Source organism: Schistocerca americana, chromosome 3 (assembly GCF_021461395.2).
Source record: "Schistocerca americana isolate TAMUIC-IGC-003095 chromosome 3, iqSchAmer2.1, whole genome shotgun sequence".
NCBI lineage: Eukaryota > Metazoa > Arthropoda > Insecta > Orthoptera > Acrididae > Schistocerca > Schistocerca americana.
In genome coordinates this window covers 88,586,768-88,608,431 of record NC_060121.1, presented here as the reverse complement: position 1 = coordinate 88,608,431, position 21,664 = coordinate 88,586,768, and positions in this window count along the sequence as shown.

Below are 21,664 nucleotides of genomic sequence, written 5' to 3'. Positions count from 1 at the left end.
AATCGCAGTGTCGCGTCCCAGGCGCTGCAGAGCAAAGCGACAAAGTTCTGTACTACGTTCCAATTACGTCCTCTGGGCGCCCGATTCGGTGACAGATGACGAGGTTGGTGTGGTGTCACCGCCAGACACCACACTTGCTAGGTGGTCTGCTTAAATCGGCCGCGGTCCATTTAGTACATGTCGGACCCGCGTGTCGCCACTGTGTGATCGCAGACCTAGCGCCACCACAAGGCAGGTCTCAATATACGATAGAGCACTCACCCCAGTTGTACGGACGACATTGCTAGCGACAATACGGGCAAAGCCTTCCTCTCATTTGCCGAGAGTCAGTTAGAATAGCCTTCAGCTAAGTCCATGGCTACGACCCAGCAAGGCGCCAATTGTAACAGTGCATGTATCTTACGAGTCGCATTTGTATAGTCAAGAGAGATGTATCACAAGGAGTCATTAAAGTTAAGTATAAAGCAGCTACGTACTTTTCTTGCTACCATTCTATAGTTATCCTGTTCCAGAATTCACGCCCGTCTGCGTTAGATAGCGTGCCTATCGGCCCCCTCAAAATAACACTGTGTCGGCACTTCTGTCGACACATCATTTGGCGACGAGGATGGGATATGTTCAAAGTGTTTGCCAGAAAAAGCTCAGTTCAGACAATCACAACCATTCCAGGCCCTTTGCTTCTCGCCGGAATCGAACCAAGAACACTCAGGCTCGTGAACCTTCGCCCATGGACATTCATGTCGTTAATTCCACTTCGTCCAGTGACACTTTCCCTAACAGTGCCTGTGTTCGTCCCACAAAAACTGTGCGTCGACGTCGCCGGAAATCACGTCAATTAGCAAGTGATTCTGTACCAGTGTCTGTTCAAATTGCACGAGACAGTCGCTCTTGTCGTCAGCAGGACATTAAACTTTTTGTAGATTTGGACTTTAATGGCAAGGTCATACCATTCCAGCTCGATACCGGAGCTGCAGTTTCATTGCTCAATCACGACACGTACAAACAACTGGGCAAACCTCCGTTGCGTTCCGCAAATGTTAAGCTAACCACATATTCCAGACAGAAAATTCCTGTGTTAGGACAGTGCAGCCTTCTTGCAACATACAAGGGACAAACGAAACTTGTGTCATTTTCCGTTCTTCGTTCTTCTACTGCAGTGAACTTGTTTGGTTTAGACTTATTTCAGTTGTTTAACATGTCTATTGTAAATCAGGTCCTATCAGTGAATCAAACTGTGCCTTCAGACAGTGTTTCTCGTCTATGTGACGAATTTGCAGACATTTTTGCACCGGGCTTAGGTTGCGCTAAAAACTATGAAGCACATTTGGAACTGAAAGTAAACGCGCAACCGAAATTTTTCAGAGCGCGCAATGTTCCCCACGCATTGCGTGATGAGGTCGCAAGAACGTTAAACGATCTCGAATCACAAGGTGTAATTGAACGTGTGCAAGCTTCTCTCTGGGCCTCACCCTTAGTAATTTTGCCAAAACCTTCCGGAAAATTGAGACTTTGCGTGGACTTCAAGGCCACGGTGAATCCACAACTAGTGACTGCTACTTATCCCTTGCCCCGCCCGGAAGATCTTTTTGCTAAACTGTGCCCGGGAAAATATTTTTCAAAGTTGGACCTGGCCGATGCGTACTTGCAAATACCGGTGGACGACGAATCCCAGCGCGTATTGGTGGTTAACACGCATCTTGGGTAGTACAGGTTCAAACGACTGCCGTTCGGGTGTGCATCCGCCCCTGCATTGTTTCAGCAATATTTACAAACTATTTGTGCGTCGGTCCCTACTGCAGCAAACTATCTGGACGATATAGTGATCTCCGGACAGACAGAAGAAGATCATCTTGCGAACCTACGAACATTATTTCAGGTCTTGCGACAAAATGGTCTTCGCTTGAGGAAGGACAAATGTGTGTTTTTTGCTCGTGACTTACCATACCTGGGACATGTGTACATAGGCAGACAACTATACAGACCATCACACAGTAATTTCAAACTACATCAGGATCCCCTGCAAGTACTATTACAGCGAGGAGGGAGGTGAGAAAACTTGGATTTCATGGTCGAGCGGCTGCTCATAAGCCACACATCACGCCGGTAAATGCCAAACGCCGCCTTGCTTGGTGTAAGGAGCGGAAACATTGGACTATTGAACAGTGAAAAAACTTTGTGTGGAATGACGAATGACGGTACACAATGTGGCGATCCGATGGCTGGGTGTGAGTATGCTGAATGCCCAGTGAACGTCATCTGCCAACATCTGTAGTGCCAACAGTAAAATTCAAAGGCGGTGGTGTTTTTCATGGAGGGGGCTTGCACCCCTTCTTGTTTTGGGTGGCACTATTACAGCACATGCCTACATTGATGTTTTAAGCTCCTTCTTGCTCGCCACTGTTGAAGAGCAATTCGAGAATGGCGATTGCATCTTTCAACACGGTCGAGCATCTGTTCATAATGCACGGCCTGTGGCGGAGTGGTTACACGACAACATCCCTGTAATGGACTAGCCTGCACAGAGTCCTGACCTGAATCAAACAGAACACCTTTGGAATGTTTAAGAACGCCGACTTCGTTCCAGGCCTCATCGACCAGGCATCGATATCTCTCCTCAGTGCAGCACTCCGCGAAGAATGGGCGGCCACTCCCGAAGAAACCTTCCAGCACCTGATTGAATGTATGCCTGCGAGAGTGGAAGCTGTCATCAAGGGTAAGGGTGGGCCAACACCATATTGAATTCCAGCATTACCGGTGTAGGGCGCCACGTACTTGTAAGTCATTTTCATCCGGGTGTCCGGACACTTTTCATCACACAACGTACCTGCGTGCGAGGAGACTTAAAGCGGAAGTGGCCTGCCGACAGACGACACAGTTCCTGCTGGTCCAGCAGTGCAGGCGAGTAAACAGTGGAAATGCTTACACGACCACGCTGTCTAGGACGAGGGTGTTTAAACGCAATAGCCGAGTCTGGCCGATTTCCTTATCAGTCTTAGAATATTTCTTGGATTATTTTGCGAAAAGTTTCAGCTTCAAAATTAATAGTCATTATATCATTGTACTCGTCTCTTCAAGCGCTTTCGAATGCTGCTAAAAAAGTATATAATCGTATTTAAAAAATCTTTCACTCACCAGAATAAGTGCCCGCAAACCACTGCCCACCGTCAGGGGAACAGAGTCCACAAATGTATGCCCCATTACACTAGATGTAAGCAAACCCGTAACCCACGTACGGTCGTGTGTTTATTATCACGGCTGTCATACAAAGTGCTCAAAACGTTGATCTCGACCATTGCTCTTAAATGATTTTCGAGAAACAGTACTGCACGTTGAGTTACATGTGGAGTTAGTGGCAGCATAGGCCCGTGTTACAAGGCATTTCGTGTCTTTGGGAGTCATCGGTGTTTCCTAATGGAACACTTGTTTTAATTTTCGCCGCGTATGAAGACATGGTAGTGTTAAGTTTGGCGAGTGAGCAGACCATTTCGCGTTTCCTGAACGACCGTTCCAGTGCCCTCCAAGTGTTCTCTCCAGAGGCTCTGCCGTGACGCGTGCGGAACGAGAGTGACGTCAGCCACTGACTGCCTTACAGTCATGGAAATAAATATTCATACAGTAGGTGGTGACAAACTAGGATGGTGTGTTGCGATAGTAAATCACCCACAGCGCCGATACGAATAAGTACGATGATGTAGCGTCAGATAACCATGTTCTTGGTAATGAAGCTTCTCGTATGCCATAAATCTATTCTGGGAAAATAAACAAACGGCTGACGCAGCCCCAGAGTGCATGCCACAGTTGTGTAGTCGTGTGGCAGCCGTGAAGCAACAGCACGTCGGACTTGGGTACCGTGGAAAAGCAGAATGGCGGCAATGGGAAGGAAACGACCATTGAGGAACGAAACATCGTTGTCTCCTAATATCTTCAACACAAGTCGTATGCCGTAATTGCGAACATCATAGGACGAAGCCAGAACGACTGTGCAATCTATCATTAAGCGATATAAGGACAGACATGTAGTAATAAACAGTGAACGACACGGTCGTCCACAGAAGCTTACAACAAGAGAGACCAGAATTCTACTAAGAATTATCAAGAAAAATCCGAAAACGACAGCGTCGGCACTATCCGCATATGTACGTGACTACTTCCGAAAGGACATCATTCCAAGGGCAGTACGTACCATTCTCAATCGTTCGGGCATCAGAGCCAGGGTCCCGAGACGAAAGCCCTATATCAGCAAAAAGAACAGGAAGTGGCGAATGGAATTCGTGAAACAGTATTTATCCAAGACAGAAGACTTCTGAAATATTGTATTGCTTAGTAATGAAAGCAAATTTAATATCGTGCACAATTATGGTAGGGTCTTGGTCTGGAGAAGACCGAATACAGACCTCGACCGAAACAACATTTAACCCACAGTGAAGCACGGAGGTGGTGGAGTGATGGGCTGTATGCCAGCCTCCAGAGTCGGAAAGTTAGTGTTTGTGGAAGGTACCATGGGCAGATTTGTGTATATAAACATTCTCGAACAGAACTTACAACAGAGTGTTGACGCCTTGGGTCTTCCTAGGAATTATTACTTCCTGTAGGACAATGATCTCAAACATACGGCGCAAATTGTCCCGCTGTGGTTGCTCTACAACACTCCACACACTCTTAAAACACCAGTTCAGAGTCCGGACCTGAATCCCATCGAACACTTGTGGAGTGAGTTGGAAACACGAGTGAGAAAACACGACATCCGTAGTAAGGCCTCTTTGAAAGAGGCTCTCCTTCGAGAATGGAAAGGTATCGCGTCGGAAACTACAAGAAAATTGGTCAATTCCATGCCACGGAGGTTGCGAGAAGTAATACATCGGAAGGGTATGCATACGAAGTATTAAACATGTTCTGGCTTTGTTAGAAGTCTCATTTTCTGTTGGTGTGTCAATACCTAATTTCCAGCGCAGTAGAGAACTTGGCGGACGTTTTTGTATTTTGTTTTGTAAAGGCTTGTTCATTCTCGTTCTATATACCAGCATAGCTGCATTGGCGACTGGCCATTGTGTTCAGTGATATCCAATTAGTGTTTTTGGTTTCGTATTGTCAATAAAGGCAGTTTACTTTTCCACGCTCCAGTGTGTGAATACTTATTTCCATACTGTATATTCGGACGAAGTCGATGATGTCGAGTAGACGCGGAGCCGTTGTAAGGAAGGTCTGTCACGGTTCGGAGCCTGGGAAAGTGCTTGTCGCAGTCCTTCTTTCTTTGTCAATAATATGCCAGGTTTACTAAAGCACCGTTCGCTAGGTGCGTTTGTTACTGGAACACATAAAATATGCTTTGTAACTGCAACCATCCCTGGCAGATATTTTTCACATCTGTTCGACGACTTCAAGATGTGATCTTCATCTCTGACGTGTATTAAACTATAGAGGTATTCTTCATCCGCAGCGTGGAATCTGTTGTCCCAGTTCTTGAAACGATCTCTCTCTCTCCCTCCCTCTCTCTCTCTCTCTCTCTCTCTCTCTTTCTCTACGTGTCGATGACACTGTACTTTCCGGTTGTATGTTAATAAACAACAGAGAGGAAAGTGATATAAAACTATTTAAAGATACACCCGCTACAAAGGTATTTCACTTGGATAAAGTGTTGTGCGAACTTTCGTCTGGCTATAGTACAATATGCACCAGCTGTACATGAACGATTACTGTTGATAGTAATTACAACCTTCTTACTTAGAAAACTCAAGGCTCTATTTTTAATCACTTGTTCCACTTATTAAAAAACACATTCCTGTTAGCATATATTAACTTTGCTAGTTAATCACAAATCCAACCTCTCTCATACGATGATGAAACAGTACTTGTAGCTGTACCAATGTAACTCACCTCACTTATATTGATTGACGCAGCAGGTTGTTGTCAAACTAAAGCAGAACTACTTAGATTGTAGGTTCGTTTCAGCTATCTACTTCACCTGTGTCGTCTTTAAATGGTTTCAGAAAATCCACAGCTCATTATTATGATCCTGTAACCCGTGAGATGAATTGTTTTCCGTCATTACAACAGCAACTTCCTTGTATCGAGTGTTAACGCCCTAGCATAGTGTATAAGTTGTTCCAGTGTGTACTGACCTCTTGTTCCGAATATTATTCCGAGATAAGGAGAGAGCACTTTTCTTCTTGTACCGCACAACAGATTTTGCAATATTTATTGTTGCTGCAATCTTCGGGGAGTCATTTAACAAGAAGCTTCATCGAAAGTGTTAATACAATGAACACCACGTTTTTTTTCACTTGGTAATAAAAGGGTCGCAGATGAAAAATTATGCAACATGTCCGGCGAAATGTTCCAGTCAGCCATACTCACTCTTCGTCCTTTTTTAACATTTACACTCATCTTCTTCATTTTGCAAATTAAACAATATTCACAAGGTTCCAATACGCATTTATGTTAAGTGCTGTAAACGTCAAACAACGGATCTGGTTTTGTGAATCAGTCCACATATCAATTCCTTCAGCACATGTTTTTTTTTAAAGAACTTCCTAAATTTTAGAAGGCCTTGTGCTGTTTCAACATGTATCAACCTGTTATTTGACATGTCTGTTTATGGTAGGGCGACGTAGCATGACATCTGAAACGCTTACTTCTCCATAATGTGCCTCTAATTCGTCATGTCGGCCGCGGTGGCAGAGCGGTTCTAGGCGCTACTGTCAGGAACCGCGCGACTGCTACGGTCGCAGGTTCGAATCCTGCCTCGGGCATGGATGTGTGTGATGTCCTTAGGTTTGTTAGGTAAAAGTAGTTCTAAGTTCTAGGAGACTAATGACCACAGATTTTAAGTCCCATAGTGCTCAGAGCCATTTGAGCCATAATTCGTCATGGCCTAGTTCTAGGAAACCTTCACCACAAACAGCATCAACAGTTTTCCTGTCTTTGGCACATACTGCGAGACATTTACTGTTACAATTTGTTTTATTATTTCCTGTGCTCCTGAAAGAGCTGTACCAGTATGGGCGTCCTTATAACTGGACTTAAATTTACTCCTACAGCCAGCAGAAACATATTCCATAGTTCGCTTTCTAGACCCTCCTCTTTCTACAGTGTCTATGCACTGGTCTCGGTCTTACTGTCCTTACCTAGGACTCGTTGAAGGCTTCTATGGCCGGCCAAAGTACTCGTGTACGTAGGCTACCCAGTTAGGCTCGACGCGTCTCGCATTTTGCGATCGCTTACTCGGTCACGCAGGTCTCCCTCTACTGCCGTGTATCTCTGGAAATGTGTTCGTCGAATCTGCGACACGCTGAATCGCTGTGGTATTGCGTTCAAAATATGTACCAACGTGCTGGTAATTAAGTGGCCCTAACGCACGTGCGTGGGCTTCAATGAATGTAAAAGTGCTCTGAGTACGGTGCCGCGTCACGTTTTAACATAACTGTCACTTAATAAAACCCAGGTTTCCGACACAATTGCAGTGGCTTCCTCCTGCCTTCATGAAGCGACAGCTTATAGAAAAAGCTGCATGTTAACATGCAGCGATATGGAAATTTCTGCAGCCTTGCTTTGGATACCACTGTACTATGGTCTCGAAGAAATCGAGTATGTGGATCTGCTAATGACGGAAATAACGGGTCCTTGATTTTCTCCGGTGTCAGTGCAACCAACCATGTACTTAAAAGCCACCAGTACACTAATGTACAACCTGTACAATGCCTTGTCCTCTTTTCCAGATGGGCGTCGTTCATTGACTGGACATCATACGGCTTGGGCAATCGTAAGGGTGTATCTCTAAAACTTGCTCAGTTACCTCCATAGCAACTCAGCATCGTAAGTTGTTTTAAATCACATATACGTTCGTGTGAGTGCAATGGTGATCAGCAAGTAACTTCATGCGAGAGACATCATAACAATATTGCCAATTTCCTTCATTTGTAGTACAGAAAAACATACAAAACAGACATAGACTTATAAGAGATTGTAAACTACAGATGAAATTATCAGCAACTCCTTGCATGCTTAGAAATTTGTACGAAAAATCTGATGTACTACTGTGTAATATGGAGCTAACTCCATAATACGTACACCAAAAGCCAATAAAATTAAACTTTCTGCAAACAAAGTAATTAATGGAACTTTATTTGCTAGCTATTAGTGTACAAACTTCGTCATCAAACAACAGATAACTGTTACTCCAGCCTGTATCGCATCACTCTTACCGCAACGTCAATAATAAAAAAGAATAAAATGTCGAATGGTTCAAAAAATGGCTCTGAGCACTATGGGACTTAACATCGATGGTCATCAGTCCCCTAGAACTTAGAACTACTTAAACCTAACTAACCTAAGGACATCACACAACACCCAGTCATCGCTAGGCAGAGAAAATCCCTGACCCCGCCGGGAATCGAACCCGGGAACCCGGGCGCGGGAAGCGAGAACGCTACCGCACGACCACGAGCTGCGGACTGTCGAATGCTCTCTGCATACCAGAAAGGACCATTAGAAATGGTCACGTACTGAGACAACTCAGTTGTTTGAATGCACTTTCCTCTTGATGATGGTGATACGTTACCTTTCTTATAATTTTATTTTTGTTACTGAGGATGCCGTAATTGTGATACCATACAGGCAGCTGTAACAAGTATGTGTTGCATGATAAGGATTCTTTCGATCGAAGCTGTCTAATATCACTTGGGATGAATCTCAAAAGCTTGTGACAGTAATAATCTATGCCATAGTTACAGTAATAATCCAAAGACTTTATGCACGCGATATTTCAATCTTTGTCAGCCTTCTGTCTCCAATCGCTTCATTATGAAAGTAAAACAATCTACACAGAAATCACCACTATCTCTTTTGCGGTAAAAGATTTTGGATGTCTAATGGCTAGTATTTATGTCGAATGTTAATGTGCAGTACACCAAGGAATTACTCGGTTTGGTCGGTGATCTCGATAAATTAATCATCATAATTATCATCACATTGACCAGATTCAATGGATGCTAATATATATGTCTTCCTCTCTTTCACGGTGGTTATAGCAAGTATTAGTGTGGTGTATTAGTTGTGTGCGTATCTGACGATAAAACCAATAGAGACATTGAACGCCTATTCCTTTACTGTTCATCTGCTTACAGTTACCAACCTGCATAAGGGTTACTTTTGTTGACGACTTCTTGGACGTCCGCAGCTCGTGGTCATGCGGTAGCGTTCTCGCTTCCCACGCACGGGTTCCCGGGTTCGATTCCCGGCGGGGTCAGGGATTTTCTCTGCCTCGTGATGAGTCAGTGTTGTGTGCTGTCCTTAGGTTAATTAGGTTTAAGTAGTTTTAAGTTCTAGGGGACTGGTGACCTAAGATGTTAAGTCCCATAGTGCTCAGAGCCATTTGAACCATTTGAACTCCTTGGACACTGAAGTGGCTGGTAATAGTTCAGTTGGTTAGAACGCCCTGAGTAAGCCGGGCTCAGCTGTAGCCAAAAAACTACGCACGTGGACTTGGCGTTCAGAACACACTAAATGAACCACGGTTACAAAGTGGTAAATTATACATGTTCAGAACGGCCGTACTGTAGCTTCACTACAGTCACTAGAAAATACAAGTTCTTAGACATTTGTTGACCTAGTTCTGATAGCTTTGGCCTGTAGCGGAGCGAACGAGATGTATTGGCCCTGCAACGGTTTTGTGACGTCACGCTAGTCGGCTGGTCCGCCACACTTGGCGAACACTCGGCTGCGTGCAGGGCACACGGGTAATCAGTATTTAATTGGAACGATATCCACTAAAGTTCTTAATTTTGTCGTGTGCTAAACAGAGCGTACATGTATTTAAACACGCAGTCAAGAATTATTAAACTCGTGTGAAATAGTTACTCTCCCCCCGCCGTAGACGGCTGCTGGCCCTCGTACGACCTGCAGTGTCACGGGCTGCCTTTCTCGTGGACGCCGCGCGTAGGCACAGTTCTCAGGAGGCGGGAGTCCCTCCACTCCCCGACTGTTGACGAGGGTTGCGTCTCGGTGAGTGGGCAGCACGACGACTTTACTACTAAAGGAAATTCCTGGAAGTGGGCAGGATCCGACCTCTCCGCCTCTGGTGACACTATTTCAGGGTAGAAACGCGGCGGCAATTCCTTGGAACTCTCGGTCTCTTCCTACCATCTTACTGGCGCCTCGTGATATCGCTTTGCTGGGCAGTACCCCTGCGGTGGTCGATACTTCTTGCGCCGCTCTCGATACTCGACACACCGCAATTTTAATTTTAAACTACAACTTAATCATCGATATTCCATTTTTATCATTTGTCAGGTAACATGGAAAAATATTTACACTGCAACTGGTAGAAAATAAAAATTTGGTGTATGTTTCTAGCGGCAATGTTTGCGACTTCTGGTGTACCACGTGAGATATCTGTGTGTGTGTGTGTGTGTGCGCGTGTGTGTGTGTGTGTGTGTGTGCGTGTGTGTGTATGTGTGTGTCTAAGGCAGTTCAAATATCTTCTAGTGCTATGCCTCCACAACGGTTCTAAATCATGTCAGACACTAATAGAGGAAACTGGAGACTTCCACGAAAGTCGGAAGAGTGAATCAAAATTTAACATGTGATAGGGATGGCTGACTCGTGCTACAAGACTCGGGGGAAATTGTTATTCTGGTTGAGAAACTTATTGGAGCTGAAGCTTTTTGTGGTGATATTGACTATGAATATATTGCAATTTGTTATCAGACAAATCCCCCCATGAACCATGGACCTTGCCGTTGGTGCGGAGGCTTGCGGGCGTCAGCGATACAGATAGCCGTACCGCAGGAGCAACCACAACGGAGGGGTATCTGTTGAGAGGCCAGACAAACGTGTGGTTCAAGAAGAAGGGCAGCAGCCTTTTCAGTAGTTGCAGGGGCAACAGTCTGGATGATTAACTGATCTGGCCTTGCTGTGCTGGTACTGCGAACGGCTGAAAGCAAGGGGAAACTACAGCCGTAATTTTTCCCGATGGCATGCAGCTTTACTGTATGATTAAGTGATGATGGCGTCCTCTTGGGTAAAATATTCCGGAGGTAAAACAGTCCCGCGTTCGGATCTCCGGGCGGGGACTACTCGTTATCAGGAGAAAGAAAACTGGCGTTCTACGGATCGGAGCGTGGAATGTCAGATCCCTTAATCGGGCAGGTAGTTTAGAAAATTTAAAAAGGGAGACGGATATGTTGGATATAGTGGGAATTAGTGAAGTTCGGTGGGAGGAGAAACAAGACTTTTGATCAGATTAATACAGGGTTATAAATACAAAATGAAATAGGAGTAATGCAGGAGTAGGTTTAAAATACAAAAGTAGGAGCGCGGGTAAGCTACTACGAACAGCATATTGAACGCATTATTGTAGCCAAGATAGACACCAAACCCACGCCTACCACAATAGTACAGCTTTATATACCAACTAGCTCCGCAGGTGACGAAGGGATGGAAGAAATGCATGATGAGATAAAAGAAATCATTCAGATAGTGAGGGGAGACGAAAATTTAATAGTCATGGGTGACTGGAATTCGGTAGTAGGAAAAGGGAGAGAAGGAAACGTAGTACGTGAATATGGATTGGGGGGAAGAAATGAAAGAGGAAGCCGCCCTGCTAGAATTTTGCACAGAGCACAACTTAATCATAGCTAACACTTGGTTCAAGAAACATAAAAGAAGGTTGTATAAATGGACGAAGCCTGGAGATACTGACAGGTTTCAGATAGATTATTTAATGGTATGACAGAGATTTAGGAACCAGGTTTTGAATTGTAAGGCAGATGTGGATTCTGACTACAATCTATTGGTTATGAACTGCAGATTCAAACTGAAGAAACTGCAAAACGGTGGGAATTTAAGGAGATGGGACCTGGATAAACTGAAAGAACCAGGGGTTGTAGAGAGTTTCAGGGAGAGTATAAGGGAACAATTAACAGGAATGGGGGAAAGAAATACAGTAGAAGAAGAATGGGTAGCTCTGAGGGATGAAGTAGTGAAGGCAGCAGACGATCAAGTAGGTAAAACGACGAGGGCTAATAGAAATCCTTGGGTAACAGAAGAAATATTGAACTTAATTGATGAAAGGAGAAAATATAAAAATGCAGTAAATGAAGCAGGCAAACAGGAATACAAACGTCTCAAAAATGAGATCGACAGAAGTGCAAAATGGCTAAGCATGGATGGCTAGAGGACAAATGTAAGGATGTAGAGGCTTGTCTCACCAGGGGTAAGATAGATACTGCCTACAGGAAAATTAAAGAGACCTTTGGAGAAAAGAGAACCACTTGTATGAATATCAAGAGCTCAGATGGAAAACCAGTTCTAAGCAAAGAAGGGAAAGCAGAAAGGTGGAAGGAGTATATAGAGGGTCTATACAAGGGCGATGTACTTGCCGACAATAATATGGAAATGGAAGAGGATGTAAATGAAGATGAAATGGGAGATATGATATTGCGTGAAGAGTTTGACAGAGCACTGCAAGACCAGAGTCGAAACAAGGCTCCCGGAGTAGACAACATTCCATTAGAACTACTGACAGCCTTGGGAAAGGCAGTCCTGACAAAACTCTACCATCTGGTGAGCAAGATGTATGAGACAGGCGAAATACCCTCAGACTTCAAGAATAATATAATAATTCCAATCCCAAATGAAGCAGGTGTTGACAGATATGAAAATTACCGAACTATCAGTTTAAAAAGTCACGGCTGCAAAATACTAACACGAATTCTTTACAGACGAATGGAAAAACTAGTAGAAGCCGACCGCGGTGAAGATCAGTTTGGATTCCGTAGAAATATTGGAACACGTGAGGCAATACTGACCCTACGTCTTATCTTAGAAGCTAGGTTAAGGAAAGGCAAACCTACGTTTCTAGCGTTTGTAGACTTAGAGAAAGCTTTTGACAATGTTGACTGGAATACTCTCTTTCAAATTCTGAAGGTGGCAGGGGTAAAATACAGGAAGCGAGAGGCTATTTACAATTTGTACAGAAAACAGATGGCAGTTATAAGAGTCGAGGGGCATGAAAGGGAAGCAGTGGTTGGGGAGGGAGTGAGACAGGTTGTAGCCTATCCCCGATGTTATCCAATCTGTATATTGAGCAAGCAGTATAGGAAACAAAAGAAAAGTTCGGAGTAGGTATTAAAATCTATGGAGAAGAAATAAAAACTTTGAGGTTCGCCGATGACATTGTAATTCTGTCAGAGACAGCAAAGGACTTGGAAGAGCAGTTGAACGGAATGGACAGTGTCTTGAAAGGAGGATATAAGATGAACATCAACAAAAGTAAAACGAGGATAATGGAATGTAGTCGAATTAAGTCGGGTGATGCTGAGGGAATTAGATTAGGAAATGAGTCACTTAAAGTAGTAAAGGAGTTTTGTATTTGGGGAGCAAAATAACTGATGATGGTAGAGAGGATGTAAAACGTAGACTGGCAATGCCAAGGAAAGCGTTTCTGAAGAAGAGACATTTGTTAACTTCGAGTATAGATTTAAGTGTCAGGAAGTCGTTTCTGAAAGTATTTGTATGGAGTGTAGCCATGTATGGAAGTGAAACATGGACGATAAATAGTTTGGACAAGAAGAGAATAGAAGCTTTCGAAATGTGGTGCTACAGAAGAATGCTGAAGATTATATGGGTAGATCACATAACTAATGAGGAGGTATTGAATAGAATTGGGGAGAAGAGGAGTTTGTGGCACAACTTGACCAGAAGAAGGGATCGGTTGGTAGGACATGTTCTGAGGCGTCAAGGGATCACCAATTTAGTACTGAAGGCGTGGAGGGTAAAAATCGTAGAGGGAGACCAAGAGATGAATGCGCTAAGCAGATTCAGAAGGATGTAGGCTGCAGTAGGTACTGGGAGATGAAGCAGCTTGCACAGGATAGAGTAGCATGGAGAGCTGCACCAAACCAGTCTCAGGACTGAAGACCACAACAACAACAAGAAAGACGATTGTAAGATTTTCTACCTGGGAACCACACCTGGGGAAATCTTTTCCATCAGAGGTCGCCAGGGAGAAATAAAGCCTCCAATTGGCCTTATTAAGCTGCCATTTTGGCGTGCACATAGGACAATATAGCAGATGGACATGACTAGTTAACCACAAGAGTAAAAAATGAAAGAAGAAACTAGTCACTCTGTAACACACTAAAACCTCCAGCCTAAAAGTTAAGCTCAGTGTGCAGACACATGACAAAACTTTATAACCTTAGTCACACTCGTCTCCCTGTCAGCTAAAATATTGGCAGATCCCCACCAATATTTGTTTCTGCCCTCTTGCATCACGATGTAAAATGCATTCCGTTAAAATTTGGCAGATAGAGATGTGCATACCACAAGCATCACAAAACGGGGAAATCTCTCGCCATAAATCCTCTTTGATCGAAGACCGTGGATGTCCCATTGAAGGTGAGTCATAACGAGGAAAGTGGAGGAGGAAAATGTGAAGGGGTGTCACCACAGCAACTGCCGAGTCCTGGCCTTCAAAGACACAAATCTACAGGGTGCAGAGGATGGAGGAGCCTGCTACATGACATTCACAGAGGCGTCGGCATTCTCATTCTGTCGATCTGTGGAGTCCAGAGCAGGAAAACGGTTCGTGGTGCACACCGACCGGCGACACGGAGATCGGCCGGGCGAGGGTATCACGTGGCGACACCGTTGAAGAGGATCTCCGGGTTGGCATAGGAGAAGACCGTTTGCCTTTGTTTGACTTCTTGGAGCCTTTCCGGTTGATAGAGGATGATGGCTGGCTGGAGGGACTTAGGAAGTCTTCACGAGAGTATTCCTTCTGTCCTTTCTGTCCTGCTAGTTGTGTAGCAGTGGACTTCGCCATTGGATGCGATGTTTGGTGGCTTGTTGCACAGCTGGACGTGGAGACAGCGACACTATCATGACACTGGGCGATTTCACAACCGCAGTGCTGAATTTGAAGTCGCATGTCTGCGTGGCCATGACTGTACTGTACTGTAGGTGCGAGATGGTAGAATGCAGGGTTTGCGACTAGACAACGACTTGCGAGCGGTCAGTTAAGCCACTCTTTCCTTTACCCGGATCTCCTGGATCGCCCACTCATCGAGATACACAGAGAAATCTCTAGAGGACGCTTTGGAGTTGATACAGCGTGGAGAAGTAGGCGGGTAGTCGCCCTCATGTGCATCCCTACCACACGTTACACATTTGGCTCGGTGTCAAGACATTCTAGTGTGGTAGAAACGATGTCACTGGTAGCAGCGCATTGGGTTAGGAATGTATGGTCAGACTGTGATAATATCATAGCATGCTTTGATCTTGGATGGAAGTACCAGTCTATCAAAGATGAGAAAAAGATAGTGTGTGGGCACTAGGGATGCAGCTACCTTTTTCATCACCCAATGGACTGCTATGACACCCTGACCAGAGATTTGGATTGCTGCCTCGGTCAGACCATAGAGCATCCAAGCGTAAATCACACCATGGGAAGAATTCAGCGGTCTATGGGACTCATCATGAACAGGATAGCTATTAGAAGCGCACAAGGAGGAAGAAGAAAAAGAGGAGTCACAAACGCTGAAGCTGAGGAAGGACAGGAGAAAGTGGACGAAGAAAGGAGAAAAAGGAACGAAAAACAGTGGTGAGACTGTACTTATGTCAGCTACTGAAAATACGGAACAAAGTCACAAAGATAATCCAGACATGTTCAAGGGAGTAGAAAAAGAATAGCAAGCGGATAGACATGCAGAACGGAATGGAAGAGATGCTGCAAAGACTGGGGTCCCGTGGTAGCCAAGCACGAATCCGCCATGGAGCCCCCTGGGGGCTGGGCAGTCGGTACCAAATGGTAATACGCTTTCATATCTAGGTCGTTCAGTTGATGTAGCTGAACTCCATAGTCTATTGTGAGGCCATGTGTGAAGTCTTACTTATGGGGCACCTATCGAGACTCATGGGAATCTACCCGCAAGAATATTCTGTGATTTGAAAAACATGAGGATTGTATGAATGTGTAATATGGAACTAAATTTAGCAGTGAACACATAGTGTGTTGTGGGGGATCACTCTGTTGTAGAAGTAATTCAAAAACCAAGATCGCTTAAACACTGTTTACTAGATGACCAGTTTCAACACACTGAAGGTGCCATCATCGGATCTGTGAAGATATAACATGACAGGTTTGAGTGTTTAAGCGATCTTGGCTTTTGAAATACTTCTGGAACTAAATTTTACTGCGTGATACCTACATGGAAGCTGCTGACATTAATTTGAATTATTTTCGAGAATGTAATTTCCTCATCAGAGCGTGCAGATAAATGAAATTATTGCGGAACTGTACCTAGTTGAGTTTCTGTCATCTTCTGCAGTCTGGGTAACTTATTAATCGATACATTCTGATAACCTCATTTAAGGAAATTCAATTTGTTATTAACAAATAATACACTTGATCGCAGTAAGTGACAAATTAATTAAAATAATTAATAATGTAAAGTTCATAAATGAAATTAAAATTAAAATTAAGGTAATACACTTGAGTTAGGGGATTGTAATTAAACTACATCATAAGAATCCTCTAGATTCAAAACATTTAAAAAGTAATTTTTAGGTTTCTGTATCTCTATAGGTAAAAACGAAGCCCTTACAGTATCATTTTGCTGTCTGTATTTCTGCCTGCCCGACTGTTAACACCCGCTTTCTCAGAAACGGGTAGAGGTATCAGTTCGAAGTTTATGTCATGTACTAGGTTCAACAGTCACTTGCCGGTGTGAAAAATGTAAGCCAAGTCAATGCAATCAAAAGACACGGCCATTTGTGTCACATATTTCGTATGCTTGCTCACTCACTCGTCGCTCCCCGTTGATCCAGAAACTCGAAATGTGACAAGACGCAAGGTTTCATCCGAAATTGGTTCATTTGTAATTAAGCCATATACAAATGTTTCTTGCCATGATTTGTCCGTCTGGCTGTCTTTTTCTCAGGGACAGGTAGAGGTATCTTGAAAAACCAAGTGATCGCAGGATCGAATCTCGCTAAGGCAACAGGCTTCTTCTGTCTTGATGTTTACATGGCCTTCAACTCTCGACCATGTGAAGAGTCGCCAGAAACAACAAATGGTTCTAATTATTCCACGCTAAACTGTAGGTGCCCTTTCCCCAGTTGGATAACAGGGGTAGGCTAAGAACACCGTCAGATTTTTTCTGCAATCAGTTCTAGTGAGTCTTGTAGTGCGACTCTGGTGAAGAGTGATACCACATCAAAACTAACCTTGATGTCCGAATCTGTGATGCGTAGTTGCTTGAGGCGTTGCAGGAAGTCTTCTGAGTTTTGGATGTGGTGAACACTTTTCCCCACATACGGAGACAGCAGATTTTTCAGATACTTGACTGTTGCATACGTAGCTTCCCCAATATTACTGACAATAATGCGTAGAGGGACACCCTTATCGTGTATTTTAGGCAGACCATACAGTCTAGATGGCACTGGTGCTTTTGCACGATGTTGTCTGATGATCTTCTCAGGCATCCCTGTCTCCTTCAGGAGAATCCTGGTCTTCTTGTCCACCTTGTCAGTGGGATCACACTCCAAAGTTCTATATCCTGGGTCCTCCAGAAGTTGACATAGTTTTTTAATGGGGTACCAGTTAAGTAGAGCCTGCGATCCTGCTCTGGAATTGCTGTAGAAACAATGGGGACAGCTGCAGCAGTCCACAAATAGAAGAACTGAAGACGTGGACATGGAGAACGATCCCCTTACAGAGTTCCAGGCGCGCCAGACCGAAGATGGAACGCCCAGCGTCGGGTCTGACGGGCGCCGACCACAGAGGGAACATGTAGAATCACAGCGGACCGAAAATGAAACTGCAACGCTCCAGCAGGTCACAGTGAGCAGGAGAGGACCACAGGGGAAATGCCTGGTACCACAGACGGGATTCCAAACGCACCAGGCCGAAAATGGAACACCCAGTAACGTTTCTGGCGGGCGCGAACCGCAAAGAGAACACCCACGATTGCAGCGGACGGAAAAGGGAAAGGCAATGCTCCAGAAGATCGCAACGAGCGGGCGCTGACCGCAGTGGGAGCGCCTGGTGATAGGGGAAGGGCACAGGTGTAAACACTGGACCAGGTCCACTCGAGGATTATTCTGAGGTCGCACCTGATGAAGGTAACGAGCTACGCTACCGAAATATCGTGCAAGTACGACATTGATATCTGGTAGAACACCCGACAACCGAAGATGTCATTTTCATTTATTTTTTTTAATTACCATGTTGAGAGACATCCAGTGATATGATCTATGACCGAAATTGGTAGACGATATATAGGTTAGACAAAACAGCTGACAGTTAAAATGCATTTGCTAAAGCACTTAAAAGAAACTTTGAAGTAGGCCTACATGTTGTGTATTTGTTTAGACTGTATTTTCAGATTAACGATCCACACATTAGCATGTTACGCATCATGAAATTCAGTTCGTGAAGAATTTATATATTCCAAATAGTTTCAATGTATCACACATAACTTAAATTTATAGAACAGGAAATATTTACAAATGCTGCACTAAACATAACCTCGTGACTAACAAGAGAAGCAACTGTAGAAGTTGGGGCCGGCCGAAGTGGCCGTGCGGTTAAAGGCGCTGCAGTCTGGAACCGCAAGACCGCTACGGTCGCAGGTTCGAATCCTGCCTCGGGCATGGATGTTTGTGATGTCCTTAGGTTAGTTAGGTTTAACTAGTTCTAAGTTCTAGGGGACTAATGACCTCAGCAGTTGAGTCCCATAGTGCTCAGAGCCATTTGAACCATTTGTAGAAGTTGGCGAAAAGTGCTTATCGTGGTCTCTAGTGCACATTCGTTAATGTGATTCTAAGATCACTCACCTGAAAACACGGTGTTGTCCTAGGAACACTGCCCTCTGGCGACAGCACTCTCCCCTGCTGGGTGGGTCTGGGGAGGGGGACAACGGCCTGCCCTGCCGGCCGCCGCCGGCCTCTGCTAGATGTCTCCGCACAGTGGACTGCCACAGCCTGACAGTACGGCCCAATTACAGGGGGCGCGCTACCTCACTGGCACGTGTGCGCGGCCGCTAGTGGTAACCTCCACCACCGAATATCCTCCACACTCTCTCAGGCATTTATTCTCTTCACTTATACACAGCCTGCTGTCTTGTCGAAAGCAGACAGTTTGAGAACCGTGGCTGCATTATAATTGAAGATTTATGGCTTTAACACAACCAGCCCCAAGTATGGCTTAAAACAGTTTGTTTACATCAATCCATTGCCCATTTTGGATTTATCACAAACCTATCTTCGGATGCTTCTTATAATCTTCCTTACTTTCGTGCTGGAGTTTTGTACTCATCACCGGTTTGATGCATTGCAAATAAAAGCTTCGTTCACAATTCGGTAAATTTAGAAGAGATTTTTTTCTCTTTGTTCTACACTGAAACAATCATGACATGATTTTAAAGTTAATAAAACATTCAATGTGTTGAAAGCTGGCGTGGTGTATATTTCTGTGGGACGAACTTGTATTCTATTTGTGTTCTGAAATTTAAAGTTAACACATATTTGCACATGCATTATGTGAGTACTGTTTAATTCTCTGGAAGCTGATTTAACACTCATCATTCTACATATTATGGCAGCACACGTGCTCAGCATTTACAAAACGCAGCCCAGCTTCTCTAGAGTGACAAAAACAGTAGTTTCAAAGATGTTAGAGGGGTAAAGATGTTAAGTTACAGATACTGTATACATCTTTGCTAAAGTGATAAATTAATTTTAAAATTCAAAAAGAGAAGTAAAATTATGTACATTAAATTCTAATATGGTATTCTATTGAATGGGTAATATTGCGCACACATACATTTCTATAAGCGACGAAGTATTTATAAATGTAGACCAGCGACGTAAAGCTAACGCGTGTAACAGATTGCGAACTGGTGAGATATCAGTACATTGAAGAGAACCGCTGCTGGACGTGTGAATTAGATAACTGACACAGTGTACAGTGCAAAAGCACAATAAGACCTGTATTTTGCTACAGTGATTGAACTGACTTGGAACACCGAAGTTAAAGTTGCAGTCTACATTACAAATAGTAATGTGACACATTTTATTTATTCGCCAGGTATAATGTAAGAAATAAGTTATAATGTTTTAATATATTATACTATGAACGTGGTATAAAAGTGAATTTTACAGAAAAGGTATCTTAGTTAACATTATATTCATAGAAAATAGGTAAAAATATTAAATGAAACACGAATGAAGATATTCTTTGTTCGTCTTGGACTAAGGTAATATGTTGGTTTAAAATTCTGGATGAATAAATAGTCATCTAGCACCGCCTTCCTGAATTATTTTCGGGAGATATGACATACTTTTTCACCGCTTTTCATGTTTCATAAACATTAAAATATTTTATCATGATTAATTCTGTTAAGTATAAAAACAAAAAATCTGCTGTAAGTTTACCGAATTGTGAGCGATAAACGTTTTGTTATGTTGGTGCATCAGACCAGTAACAAATACAAAATAACGCCCCGACAGAAAAACAATAAAGTTTCTAAGAGCAATTTGAAGATGAATTTGTAATAAATTCGAAACCGGTATTGGTTTGATGTATATAAACTGGTGTAAAGCATAATTTTGGCTGGTTGTGATTTTAATTAACTTTATATACCGATATCTGTCCACGTTTTCTAATACCATATGAAACATACCTCTCTGCTGTCGTCTGTCTTACATCAGGTTTATGTCCGGACGCTCTCTACTACCCACTGCTTATTGCCATTTCCTTAACTCACTGCCAAGATTTTTTAATGTAATATAGATTGCGTACCCTCTTCTTTTTCTCTTTTCTTTTCATCTTTCAGTTACCTTCCTTTGCAAGTAGTTTCTTCTAAACATGTTTCGTTCCAGATGTTTCCACTAATTTCGCTAGCCTTCCATGTCCTCACATTCTCGTTTGTTACTTACTTCTCGGAGTACACCAACAAACTATCATGATCAGTCAACCGTCCATTCGTCTGACTACATGGCTTGCCGATCTCCGTCTCAGTCCCGTTGCTGTCACAATTCCGTTTTCCACTCCTGTCCGCTCCTGGAAACGTCTGCTTGTTTCCTGTTCCTACCCAACATGCGTGTAATCATCGGTAGCTCTGTAGCCATGAATTACTGTTTTTTTTTTCGACTATGGAGAAGAGAGCTTAATTTTGTTGGTGATCAGTAATCAAACAGGAGGTCGTACATTTGGGCAAACAAGTCTGCACAAATAAAACGCACAACGAATGATCTTTCCATTAGGAATCATCTACCCTTCATCCAAGACAAAAATGAGGCATAATTCAAACTTGCGTGAAATAACTATTGAAATATGCAAGCCGTCTTATCTACAAGGTGAACTCAATTACTTATTGTCAGCTTTTAAGAATAAGTAGCTTCGTTTCAAGAGGTGAGTAACTTACGGTCAGCCTTGAAGAGTAATGGGCACTCTGTCAACGCGATGCGACGAGTCCTACTCCAAGACAAGAGAATCCCAGAGACAATGAGGGACAGCTGCCTCCTATACTGCATTTTATAAAATTACGCAGCTTGAAGTCGAGCGCAGAATGGTTTTAAAACGAGAGAGCCAGTCAAACTGTCATGATGGTAGCAAGTCGTAAATGATTTTATTTCGTGCATTGCAGTTGCGCACTGTCGA